At 46.3% G+C, this 12,920-nt stretch overlaps 1 protein-coding gene across 2 annotated transcripts in view; it reads left to right on the top strand.

Moving 5' to 3' along the window:
* The window catches only part of SETD1B (SET domain containing 1B, histone lysine methyltransferase), a 396,685-nt gene that overhangs the window by 207,566 nt on the left and 176,199 nt on the right, over window positions 1-12,920 (top strand). The gene's annotated exons all lie outside the window — the stretch shown is intronic.

Consider the following 12,920-nt stretch of genomic DNA (forward strand, 5'->3'; position numbering starts at 1 on the left):
TTTGTGCCAGTCTGTTTGCTAGATATTTAGTGTGAATACACATTTATTACATTTTCTGGCCCTTACGGTATATTTTGCTTCATTGGAATAATTTTGTTTGAATTCAGCGCACCACCAGTATATTTTAGATGTCAATATTTCAATTGACCCCAAATAAAGCAAGATCACTGTGACAAGAGAAGACTTTACAATATGACCTAGCTCTCAAGGATGTAACATTGGAAATCTACGATTGCTCACACAGATTATGTAACTTTTTGATAATCCTAATAGTGTAGAAAAGGAGCCCATAGCCACAGTCCTGACTCAAGCTTGGGGAGGGGAGAGTTGAGCATTTCAGTCTCTAAGAGTACATACAGCCCAATGCCAACTTGGAGAAATCATATTGTATTCTAATGTAGATCTGTCAGGAGTATAGCGGTAGAAACCATACCGCAGTTTTAACCTACTCAGTTTTGGGGAATAGGCAGTGAGCATACCAACACAATATCTGAAACTTGGAGTGACAGGCCTAGAGTAGATTATCACTGGCAGAACCATCTGCCTGGCTCTTTGTTCTTCCACAACATCTCAGCCGTACTATGGTGAGGGAAAATATGCACATTTTCCATCATGTTTTATTGGTAATTTTGCATTATTCCAAGAGAGGCTTGAACCACATCACCTAAGAATAGATTTTTCACCAATGAAGTAATTTCTTTTCTGGTGAGTTGTGCAATTTAGGTCTGAAAGATATGGAATTTCCCTCTATGTATGGCAATAATCCTCTTCAACTTAACAGCAATTGCTATTTGCTGCTACTGACCAGGATGTGCCAACTCCACCATGAGTGTGCCCTAGTCTGTCTTTGTGCCTGTTGGGTTCTTAGTCTGATAACTTGAACATGGTTACAGAATTAGTTGAGTCAACCCCCTTATACTGTATTAAAACAATTCTGCTTCTCCATATATCGTTCTCTGAAGGCAAAGAGACTCTAGCTCCTAACACTGTTCCAAGAGTTCATTTTCTAGGCATTCAAAAATTTCCAGTTGGATCATTATGGTAACAACACATTCCTCCAAGCTCTTATACTTCAGCCTCAGATCCTACCTCCTGCAGCCCTGATTTTGTTTGCGCAAATCGGCTGTTCAGCAGATCAACTAAAAGCTTCGCTTTGGCAACCCATTTCTTCATTTCCTAAGTCATTTTTCCAATACCCACGTTCTGAACTCCAGCTGCTGGTTGGACTTTTGCAGCTCAGACAATCTAGCCATTATCATAATTTCTCTCGTTTTCAGCTACGGTTGCTGATAGCTGCTCTTTACGGTTCAACAGCTAGGGTCACTTTAGAGGTAGTGGGCCTCAGTGAAAATAATTTGCACCTCCCTTTTTTCACCATCCCGCCTGTTTTCTTTCGAGGACATTATTATATATTAAGCGAGGTGTCGCTCACCACTGGGAATTCAAACTTCAGATAAACTACTTATAAGGGCAAATGTAACTTCTAGTCTGCTTCAACTCCACTGAGTGTTGTTCAGTCAGCTCATAACAATCACAACATGTCTACTTCATTCACTGTGATTTCATCTCCTTTCTTTTCTCTGTCCCCATTGATTGTGTGTAAGAAAGTGCCCCTTTTTGACATCCTTGCCCCCACTTTTTCCATGGTACATGAGGTGATGTTGATTGAAAGTGCACTGCGTTCCTGATAACCAGGTTTCCAGTTCCAGAGCACTTTCCCAAAACTCTGCAGTTTTCCCCCAGTTAGCAAAGCCTATAGCACCCTTAGTAAGTCTCTAGAAAACGGTACCCTGGTACCTAGGGCCTGAGGTACTAAAGAGGGTCCCTAAGGGTGCAGCACGGATTGTGCTACCCTAAGGGACCCCTCACCAAGCACATGCATGACTGCCCTTGCAGGCTGCATGTCTTGGTGCAGACAAAAGTGAAAACACACCATCTCACACATCCTTGTGTTCCATGACCTCTACCACTGCAACTAATATTTGTAAGTCACCCCAACAGCATTCGTGGCATCTCTCAGGCAGGGTGCTTAATATTATACATGAGGACATATCTGCATGAGCAGATATGCCCCTGTGCTTGTCAGTCCTATTGATGTTAGTGCAAGTGACCGGGGAAGCCATCTTAATCATTTACTGGACACTGGCAAGTTCCCCAGAGACATGATGACTTTACTGAAAATGAGTATTTTTGGCACCAAAAAGTTCATCTTGATAAACCCACACTGTTGCCAGTGTTGGATTTATCAAAACATGCAATCCGAGGTACCTTAGATGAGGCCCTTGAAATCCTACCAGCCTCTTGTGTGCTTGCTGACTGGATTCTGCCAGCCTGCCACCAAAGACAAATATCTGACCACCTCGTATCCAGACCCCGCTAGGCACCTGGACAGGCGGAAAATAAGCAAGTAAGGTAGGCATGCCACCCTTAAACTAGAACTACCCCTGAGGTGGGTTAACTGTGAGGTGGACATGAATTATCAGAGGTAGCCACCTTTGTGATGCCATATGTAGGAATTCTGGGACAGGGTTATGCTCGCTTCCCACAGGAAGTTGTCATATAGGGGCTGTAGTGACCCCTAAGGGTTAGTAACCCATTGGCTACTACCCTAAACTCCCCTAACGCCCCTAAATTCAGTATTTAGGGGAGTCCCTGGCACCAGAGAAGCGGATCCTGATGACCTGAGAAGAGACAGAAGAGTCGCAAAAGCAGAGAGTACTAAAGAGAGCACCTGACTTGGCCCCAGCCCTGTCTGCCTGTCTGCAACCCTTGTCAAAAACTGCGCCAAAGTGGACCCATCCAGCAGATGTGATTCCAGAAACTTGGGAGGACGGCCTGACTTTGAAAAAGACTCAAAACCTCCCGTGAATAGCAGACCTGTTCAGCAGAAACTCCAAAACAGAAGCCTCCAAGAGCTCCGGAACTGCCAAAACCAAATACCTGAAGCAGCCATTGCACCTGTCACCTGTGGCCCGAGTTGAAGTGGCTAATGGTGCCAACAAGGTTCCCCAGCCCTCTGGAGCTCGAGTCCATTTTGGTTTCGCCCCTCCTGAACTCCCAGGCATCGCATGCAGACTCTGGACACAGGCCCCCTCTACTGCTACTTCTCCAGTAAAGAAAAACCTTGTGCCTAAAGACACCTCTGAACCTGGGCCTTGGAAAACAGGACCAAAGGTGGCCCCTGTCCCTGAGCATCACAACACTTGAGCACACTGGCTGGTTCAGCCCGGCTGGCTATCTAGCCAGAGCCTGCAGCCTCTTTTTTCAGAAACGATCCACATTGAAACGCATTGAACTCCTGACTCTGATTTGCACCAGGTTACCCTCATTCCACGGGGGTGTACTGGTAATGCAGTCTTGGACCTTGCCCACCACTCACCTTAACTCCTGTAGATTGGTCCTGTAAGTCTCTGTACTGTACTTGTTTGCAGAAGTTGTTTTTCCTTCCATAGGAGAACTCAGAAACTGCACTAAGTGTCGACGTTTTAAAGTGAAAATAATTTATATTAAAAAACTTACTTACCTGAACAATTTTTCTTTGATGCCTAAACATATTTAAAGATACTAGCTATTTTTATAAATTGGTGTTGATCTCCTTTTTGAGTCGTGTTGTCATTCATTAATCCTTGTAAGCATTTGCAAATGTCTTTTACTCAGTGTTAATCCTAAGGCTTCTGTACCACACTACCCCCTAATAGAGCACTTTGGGTTTGCAAAGCATGCCCTGCCCAATAGTAAGGGAACCCCTGGACTCTTTACACGGCAGATCAGATTCTTGATATATCCCATACATTGGTGGTGCAGCGGTGGTAAAGAAGACCATGCATTTGCCGTACCACTTGGTTGATTAGTGATTTCACAAAGTAACCTAAAATTGTCGGGAGGTAAAAAATATTTTTTTCAGATTTTTCTAAATTGTTTTAAAATCCCTGTTAGGACCTTGGTTAACTCCCTTTGCAAAACTGTTTAGAATTTAAAGTGTCCTTTTAGTAAGTTAGGCCTTTAGAAAGTATTTAGCATTTTTTGTCACTTTTCTAAAAAGGTCCCAACTCACTTTAAACCATTTTAACCTTGACTGATGCACCAGTTCCCAGGAGCTTGAGCTTGGGCTGTATAGGAACGTTAATTTGGACAGACTTAAGGCCCTGTGCACAGTATGGAACCTCCCCATGGGATCTAGACCCACACAAGCCCATCTGCAAATGTTGCTTGCAGAAAATGCTGGAGCCATGGGAGAGGATACAAACCCCCCTGCAGAAAAGGAGGCAGATGAAGAGCAAGTTGTGTATGAGGTTGACTCTGATTCGAACACTGCTCTCTCAGAAAGCAAAATCTCTGGGAGCACTCCTAGTAGTGTCTCAGAAGAAGTAGATCTTCAGAAATTGGCCATGAGGATGGCATTAGCGGCTAAACTCCTGGCCATAGAAAAAGAAAGATGAGATGGGCCTAGGACCCATTTGTGGTTGCAGCAAAATTATAAATAGGAAAAAACTCGGACCGTAAAATTCCCAAAGGGATTGTCCCTGAATATACAGATAGTGATGACGTCACAAAATGGTTCACAGCTTTTGAGAGAGCCTGTAGAGCAAGGAAGTTCAGCCAGAAGTATTAGGCCTCTGTCCTTCCGGAACTGTTTGGCAAATGCAAGGATAGACTCCTGACATTAAATTAGGAAGATGCTGAGTCCTATGACCATTGAGGGCTTTGGACTCACCACTGAAGTGTATAGGATCAAGTTCAGGGAGACGCGAAAAACCCAAAGTCAATCCTGAGTAGATTTTGTAGACCTTTTTTACTAGGTGGCTGGTTGAAAGGTTACAATGTGCATAATTATGATGAGCTTTTGTGAGAAAGTGCCCTCTTTATCCAGTATTGGGGTATCTTTCATAGATTCACATGCCTGAATCATTCCCCGTCGTCAAGGCGGGAGTCCCACGGTAAATAAAAAAGCAGTGCCAAAGCACTTTGTAGTAGTAGTAGGCCCTAGAACTAGGCCTGAGGCCTAACTTATAGTAGCCTATCTACATCATTATGTCAAAAAGACCAAAGTCTTTGCTCCAACCAATGAGCTCACAGCACCCTCTAGAACCCTCTCTGCAGAGCCAGTTCTCCTCAGATTTTCACTGCACGTCGTGTGGAAAGGAGTCTCCCCGAGTCTTGACTCCGTTTTTTCCTCAGAGCTTCAGGATGTCTGACAAGAAGGCCTTGTTTAGACCTTGCAGAACCTGCGAGAAGAAAAGGGTCCATGTGGATGACCAGCACAAGGACTGTATTTATTGCCTTTATCCCAAACACGAGGCAAAAAATTGTAAGATCTGCCGCACCTTCCCTTCTAAGACCTTAAGGTATAGGGAGGCCAGAGTCCTTTTGTGGCTAAAATCCTCTTCCACGGATGATGATGACAAAGCCTCTACTTCTAGTAAGAGGTCAAGGTCACAGGAGGATAAGAAAAGTGAGGGGAGAAAACATGCGAAAACCTCCCACTCTACTTCAGGCTCTTCACAGAGATCCCCACATGCTGTCTCTGGAGCCTCAGCCACCAACGATTCCTCTAAGAAAACCGTGAGTAAGAGCTCTTCTGTCTCCTCACCAGTGACTATTATTTCTACTTCAACTTCCTTTTCTACGGCTATGATCTCCACTACATCTATCACTTCGCCTATTGTGTCTACAAAGATTTGTATTGTGGCTAAAAGAACTCTCGTAGACGACTCGTCGACGAAGACATCAGCGTCAACGAAGCCTTCGTCATCTAAAAAGAGCTCGTCGACTAAGTCATCGACGCCACCGTCGACGATCGTCTCGTCGACGAAGAAAGTATCGACGATGAAACCGTCGACGGCTGTCCCGTCGACGAGGAGCCCATCGACAGCTGTTCCGTCGACGATTGTCCCGTCGACGGTAGTTCCATCGACGACGGTCCCGTCGACGTCGAGTCCATCGACGACGGTCCCGTCGACGGCAATTCCATCTACGACGTTTCCTTCGTCGTCGACGACTACATCTTTTCAGCAGACAGCTGCACCTTTGTCACCGGTGCCGTCAAAGATGATGGATTCAGCTTTAGTGAAGCCGATTGCTGGGAATCAGGTTTTTTGTACGCCAGTTTCAACGAAGAACTTTCAACTCGTCTCTTACAAGAGGCAACAAGGTTCTTACATGTCGCCACTTATGCCCTCTCAACTTCTGGAATCCTACTCGGATGACGAGGAAGATGATTTTGAGGATGATGATATTGAAGGAGCTTTTGGTGTGGCGCGTCACCCATCTGATCTTGTCATCAAGTGTCAAGATGATGATGAAGATGACACTTATACTGAACATTATTATCAGGAGGACATTTTAGTGCCTCATTCTGTGGAACATCAGAGGCGGCCTAACGTCTCAGAAGTCACCCATTTACCACCTACCCTGATTCAGGATTTACAGGATATGCTGGCAGATTACAAACAACGCTTTCCGCCACATATGCCTCAGCCTACTACTTCTATTCCTCCATCTCAAGTTCCACCGCTTTCTCCAGTTGTGGAACCTACACAACATGAGTTGCCTCCACAAGCCCCGGACACGTCCTCAGAAGATGAAGTAGAGGAAGGAGAGTTGCCTAACGTACCTTCATCAGACCCGTGGGATGATTATGTTATTCCCATGCCATCCCCTCCGACTCCTCAGCCTTCAGATTCTCCACCTGAGGATGTGGGTGGCTTTCACAATCTGATGCAGAGAGCAGCAAACAGATTTAAACTCCCGGTGACTGTGGAGCAAACGGAGTGTTTTCTTCATGATTTTTAGGAAGAAACCAGGAAAGTATCTCGAGCCATTCCTATCATTGACTATATTTGGAAAGAGGGCCTCAAAGTAATGAAAAACCCCGCTTCGGTGCCTGCTGTGTTGCCAAGAATTGAGAAGAAATACCGTGCCCCGCTCACTAGTCCAGCGTGCCTTATTGGTCATCCGCGTCTGGATTCGGTGATCTCTCAGGCTGCACAACAAAGGTCTCAGAATCCGGCTACCTCTATTTCTACACCACCTGATAAAGAGGGACGACGTTTAGACCTTATTGGGAAAAAGTTTTCCACAAGGGCTGTGGCCTCCATCAGAGCGGCAAATTCTTTGGCAATTATAGGGCGCTATGATCGCCAAATGTGGTCAGAAATGGCTGTCTTCATGGAACTCATTCCAGACGATAAGAGGCAGGAAGCACGAAAAATATTAATGGAAGGAGACCGCGCAGCTGCGGAGTCCATCGACTGCGCATTAGATATTGCAAACACAAATTTCAGACAGTTGGCAGGAGCGGCTGTTTTTTGAGACGTCAAGGGTGGTTGAAGGCCACTACCTTTCGTCCAGAGGTCCAATTGAAAGTGCTGGACATGGTTTATGATGGAGAGTCCCTCTTTGGGAAACATGTAGACGAAGCTCTCCAAGCAATTAAAACAGATACGGATACTGCAAAATTGCTGGGGTCGTTGCAGTACAAGAGAGGATCGTTCAGAGAAGCGAGAGGACGCGGTTATTCGTCCAGAGGCAATTATTACCAACAAGGCAGGCAATATCAACAGCAATACTGCCAGAACTATCAGTCTTCGTATCGCCAGTCTGGATCGGCTGGTTTCTCTCGCCAAGGAGGAAGAAGGCGCACGAACAATCAGGGGCGAGACAATCGAAAGAAACAGTGAGATCAATTGGGCGCCACCTTCAACCCCTTATTTTCCCGTGGGCGCGAAGATATCTGCCTTCCAACACCAATGGCATCAGATAACAACAGATCAGTGGGTGCTGGACCTAGTCCAACATGGTTACACCCTGGAGTTCATTACCAAACCTCCAACAACTCCGCCCAGGGGTCCCCCTCCCCCTCGTCTTCACTTACTGATCAAGGAGGTTCAAGCAATGCTTCTCAAGAACGCTGTAGGGAAGGTCCCAATCCATCAGAGAAGGACAGGTTTCTATTCCCGTATTTTCCTCATAAAAAAGAAATCAGGGGAATGGCGACCGATCCTAGACCTGCGCAATCTGAACAGATATCTCAAGAAGCAGGGATTCCGAATGGTCACTCTCTCAGACATTCTCAACTGCCCCAATGAGGGAGATTACATGGCTTCCTTGGACATGGAAGATGCATACTTCCACATCCCAATTCACCCAAAACATCGAAAATACCTCAGTTTCACTGTGGCTGGCGCCCATTATCAGTTAAAGGTCCTCCCATTTGGCCTCAAGTCGGCCCCAAGGATTTTCACGAACTGTCTGGCTCCTGTAGCGGCAGCTCTTCGATCAGCAAAGGTGCAGGTCTTCCCGTATTTGGACGACTGGCTAGTCAAAGGTCCATCGAAGGCCAAAGTAAAATCCGACATTACGATATGACGCAATCTCTTTGCATCGCTAGGCCTTACAATCAACAAGAGCAAATCTCAATTGGTTCCGAAACAGAACCTGTTGTTCCTAGGAGCTTCTCTAGACACAGTAGAATGCAAGGCATTCTTATCTCGAGAGAGACAACTCCGACTACAAGCCTTGGTAACAAAACTGTCAAGAAAAAAGTCACTTTCAGTTCGCCTATTTGCATCATTTCTGGGGATGTGCTCATCGGCCATCAACCTCATTCCATTAGCACGTCTAAAGATGCGACCCTTACAGGAAGAGCTACATCTTCAATGGCGACAAGCGACAGGCTCTTTCGAGGACATCATCACAGTCACCGACAGGATGGTGCATGCCCTTCAATGGTGGACAAGGCTGAGCAATCTGGAACAGGGACTCACTTTCTTGCCAGCTCCTCCGGATTTCGTTCTGACGACAGATGCATCCATGGAGGGCTGGGGAGGTCATCTCCAGGATTTACAGGTGCATAGAAAATGGTCTCAACAGCAGAGAAAATGCCATATCAACAGTCTAGAGTTGAAAGCCATATTTCTTTCTCTTCAAGCGTTTCTCCCCAGGATCGCAGGATCCTCAGTTCTGGTCAGAACGGACAACACTACCAGCATGTTTTATATAAACAAGCAATGGGGAACGAGGTCAGCAACATTGTCCAGGGAAGCCCAAGAGTTATGGCAATGGTTGACGATTCACAACATAACTCTCAAGGCAGAACACGTCAGGGGTCTGTACAACACCTTAGCAGACAAACTGAGCAGATCCTCGTCAGATTGCCACGAGTGGGAACTGAACAACCTCCAATTGAGCAAGGTGTTTCAGAGATGGGGCAAGCCAATGTTGGATTTGTTTGCAACCCAACAGAACAAGAAATGCCGGTACTTCGCCAGCTGGTACCCTCAACCGGGATCAAGGGGGAATGCCCTGTCCATGCTATGGTCAGGGAGTTATGCCTACGCCTTTCCTCCGATCAATTTGATTCCATGAGTGGTGCGCAAGATGAAATTGGAGAGTTGCCGCCTTCTGCTGATTGCTCCCAGGTGGCCTCGCCAGTATTGGTTTCAGGAGCTCATGCTTCTCTCACAGGAGCCACCGATCAAGCTGTTGGTAACCCCAATGTTACTATCACGCAACGAGGGCCAGATACTGCACCCGGACCCTCAGTCGCTGAAATTGCATGCATGGCTCCTCATTTCCTAGAATTTCAGCATCTGCAAATTCCTCAGGACTGCCGAGACATTCTAAAGAAAGCAAGAGCCCAGAGTACGTTAAAAACTTATCGTCTCAAATGGAAGCGCCTCTGTGCTTGGTGCATCTCAAACAATTTACATCCTATAAAGGCGCCAGCAGAAAAAATACTACCCTATTTATTGAATTTGGCGCAATCAGGTCTTTCTTTTTCTTCAATAAAGGTCCACTTAGCGGCTTTATCCAGATACAGGAAGATGGCTGACACTCAATCGCTCTGCTCTTCATCGCTCATTAAGCAATTCATGAGGGGTCTTTTCCGGGCTTATCCTCCAGTAAAGCCTTCACCACCAGAATGGGAGCTCAATACAGTTCTCTCACAGCTGATGAAGCACCCGTTCGAACCCATTCATAAAGCTGACCTAAAATTCTTGACATGGAAGGTTGCTTTGTTGTTAGCCCTAACTTCCGCCAGAAGAGGGGGAGAAATTCAGGCATTCACTATAAAGGAACCCTTTATGCATTTTTCCCAAGACTATGTCACTTTGCGGACAAATCCAACATTCATACCGAAGGTGCCTTCTCAATTTCATCTAAATGAGCCAGTCAAGCTGAGGGTTTTCTTTCCAAATCCGTCAACCCCAGCGGAGAGAACATTACATTCTTTAGACATCAAAAGATGCTTAAAGTTCTACCTCCAGAGAACCAAGACTGTAAGAAAATCAGATCAACTGTTTGTGTCTTATGGCCAGACTACATTGGGTAAAGCGGTCACAAAAGCTACGATTTCCAGATGGATAGCCTCTGCCATCCAGTTCTGTCACATCAAGGCTAACCGACCATTGACAGGGTCTGTTCGATCTCATTCCACAAGAGCTGTGGCAGCGTCTGCAGCTTTGTTTGCAGGAGTGACGCTTGAGAACATTTGCCGTGCTGCGACATGGAAGAATGTCCACACGTTTACAAGACTCTACTGCCTACAATCAGCAAATCAGAATGATGCGGCAGTGGGCCAAGCTGTGTTACGCCACCTGTTTCCATAGGAATACATTCAGGTACAACCATTGGTTTCTTCTTAAAAGTACATAAAGTTCACATTGTTGTTTATAATATGCAGACATATGTTGTCATACAGCAAGTTTATATGCTACTAATGTTCCATTTCCTGTAGGAAATTGCATTACTTCTATGTTGGTTTTTCAATAAGGTTGTTAATAGATCAATCTCTAAGCGATTGTTGGTTGTTAGCGGTACATTCATGGGGGTGCAATACAGTAAGTCTCCCACCATCCGCAACCGACTTTGCCTGGTTTACTGCTTGCTATTCTGATTCAGGCATGTGAATCTATGAAAGATACCCCAATACTGGATAAGAAAACAAGTTACTTACCTGTAACTTCAGTTATCCAGTATTGGTATCTTTCATAGATTCACATGCACCCACCCTCCTCCCCGGAAAAGGCAGTTCTCTAAGGTTGGGGTACTTGTTCCCACTTGTGCTACGAAAATCTGAGGAGAACTGGCTCTGCAGAGAGGGTTCTAGAGGGTGCTGTGAGCTGATTGGTTGGAGCAAAGACTTTGGTCTTTTTGACATAATGATGTAGATAGGCTACTATAATTTAGGCCTCAGGCCTAGTTCTAGGGCCTACTACTACTACAAAGTGCTTTGGCACTGCTTTTTTATTTAGCAGTGGTCATGCAGCAGTATTGTACGATGCAGGGTTTCTCTGGTGCAGTTTTCGACCGTTGATTTTATAGGAACCGCCCAGTGGATGCGAAGGCCTAGAAGTGCTCGATGCATGCGGAGGGAGACCACTGATGCTTTCGAAGTATTGTAACAGCACAAGCTTTTCTTGCCACTAAAATATTGTCTCTTCTTTTTAGGTCTCGACTACAGCATTGCTTTAGCAATGCTTGTTTGTCGAGATTATAGTAAGGCTTTCAAAAGTCTACCCAAAACTGCGGATCGCATACAGTTCATGTAAGCCAGGCGCTTGCACAGCACCAGGCACATCGCACACCACCATTTGTCTGAGCCTCGGCATCAGACTTCAAAGTAATCCGCTAATAAGCCGCTCCCCCGCCCCGCCACCCAATGCCGCTCCCCTGCCCCCCACCACGCAATGCCGAGAGCTTGTTTTTTAACTTCAGCGCGAGGCGCGCGCTGGTTCTTTTTTGGATCCTTTATCTGCATTATAGAAAGAAATGGAACACCAGCGCCATCTTGTTGCAACATGCGCGCGCACGCTTGTTTGGACTAAAGGATGCATGTGTCATCTGCCCTGACCAATTTGTTTTCCAATCCTGCTAATCCCCGTTTTCGCTCGTGTACAGTGCAGGTTCTGCACCGATCTGTTTGCAGCTGCTTGTTTGCTGCTATTTTCAATCCGCTTCGCCTCCGTTGCCTGTGTGCGCCTCTAATGTGTGAACCGAGGGTGAAGTCCTTAGGCTGTAGGGCGGACTGTGGAGCATGGAAGGCGGGCGAAAAACCAGCAAAGAAACAACTTTGTTTTTACAAATAGACAAAAAAGGACAGTTTCTCTTATATAAAATGCAGTCCAGAATTAATTAAACGGTAGTCATGCGAAAAGTACGATTTCAACCAAACAATATCTTGTGAAATGGAGCGTTTGAGACTTTCAGTGCCGAAGACCGAGACGTTCTTCGCTAACGTCTCTGAGCCTCGGCTCCCTTTCATGGCCCATGTGTGGCTGCTCTGTTGAACCGCCACTTGTGACCGGTGTGGTCATCTCTACGCAGATTGACGTAAAAAAAACGTGTGTGACACGGACTCTTCCAGTGACGGGAGGTATTCACCTACATTGTCGGACTCTCCACCTAGGAGAGTTTTGCTGGTGGATGACATCGTTACGTTCCAGGATGTGCTCTTGAGGGGAGCAGCGAAACTGGGGATAGCACTGACTGTGCCTACCCCGTCCACCTCTGTCATCTTCAAAACGCTTCAGCATAAGCACCTCTCTCGTCCGTTACTACTTTTGGTGCCAGGGTTGGAGGAGCCGGCCATGGAGCGGTTCCTGATGCCTGCCACCGTAGAGTCTGCTCCATCCCGACTTCAGAAGAAGTACAGGCCCCCTGATTCAGATCCTGCATTCCTGAGAACGGATCCTGCCCCAGATTCGGTCATTGTGAAAGCGGCCAAGAAGCAACATTCTACTGCTCCTTTGTCTACGGTCCCTCCGGACAAGGAGAGCCGTAACATGGATTTGGCGGGAAGGAAGGTCTGCAGTACAGCAGCCACTTCCATGAAAGCAGCAAGTTCAACTGCGCTTTTGGGTCGTTATGACCGTTCGTTATGGGAGTCTCTCCAACAAATCATTGGACTCCTCCCGAGG

This window comes from Lissotriton helveticus, chromosome 11 (assembly GCF_964261635.1).
Source record: "Lissotriton helveticus chromosome 11, aLisHel1.1, whole genome shotgun sequence".
Classification (NCBI taxonomy): Eukaryota; Metazoa; Chordata; class Amphibia; order Caudata; family Salamandridae; genus Lissotriton; species Lissotriton helveticus.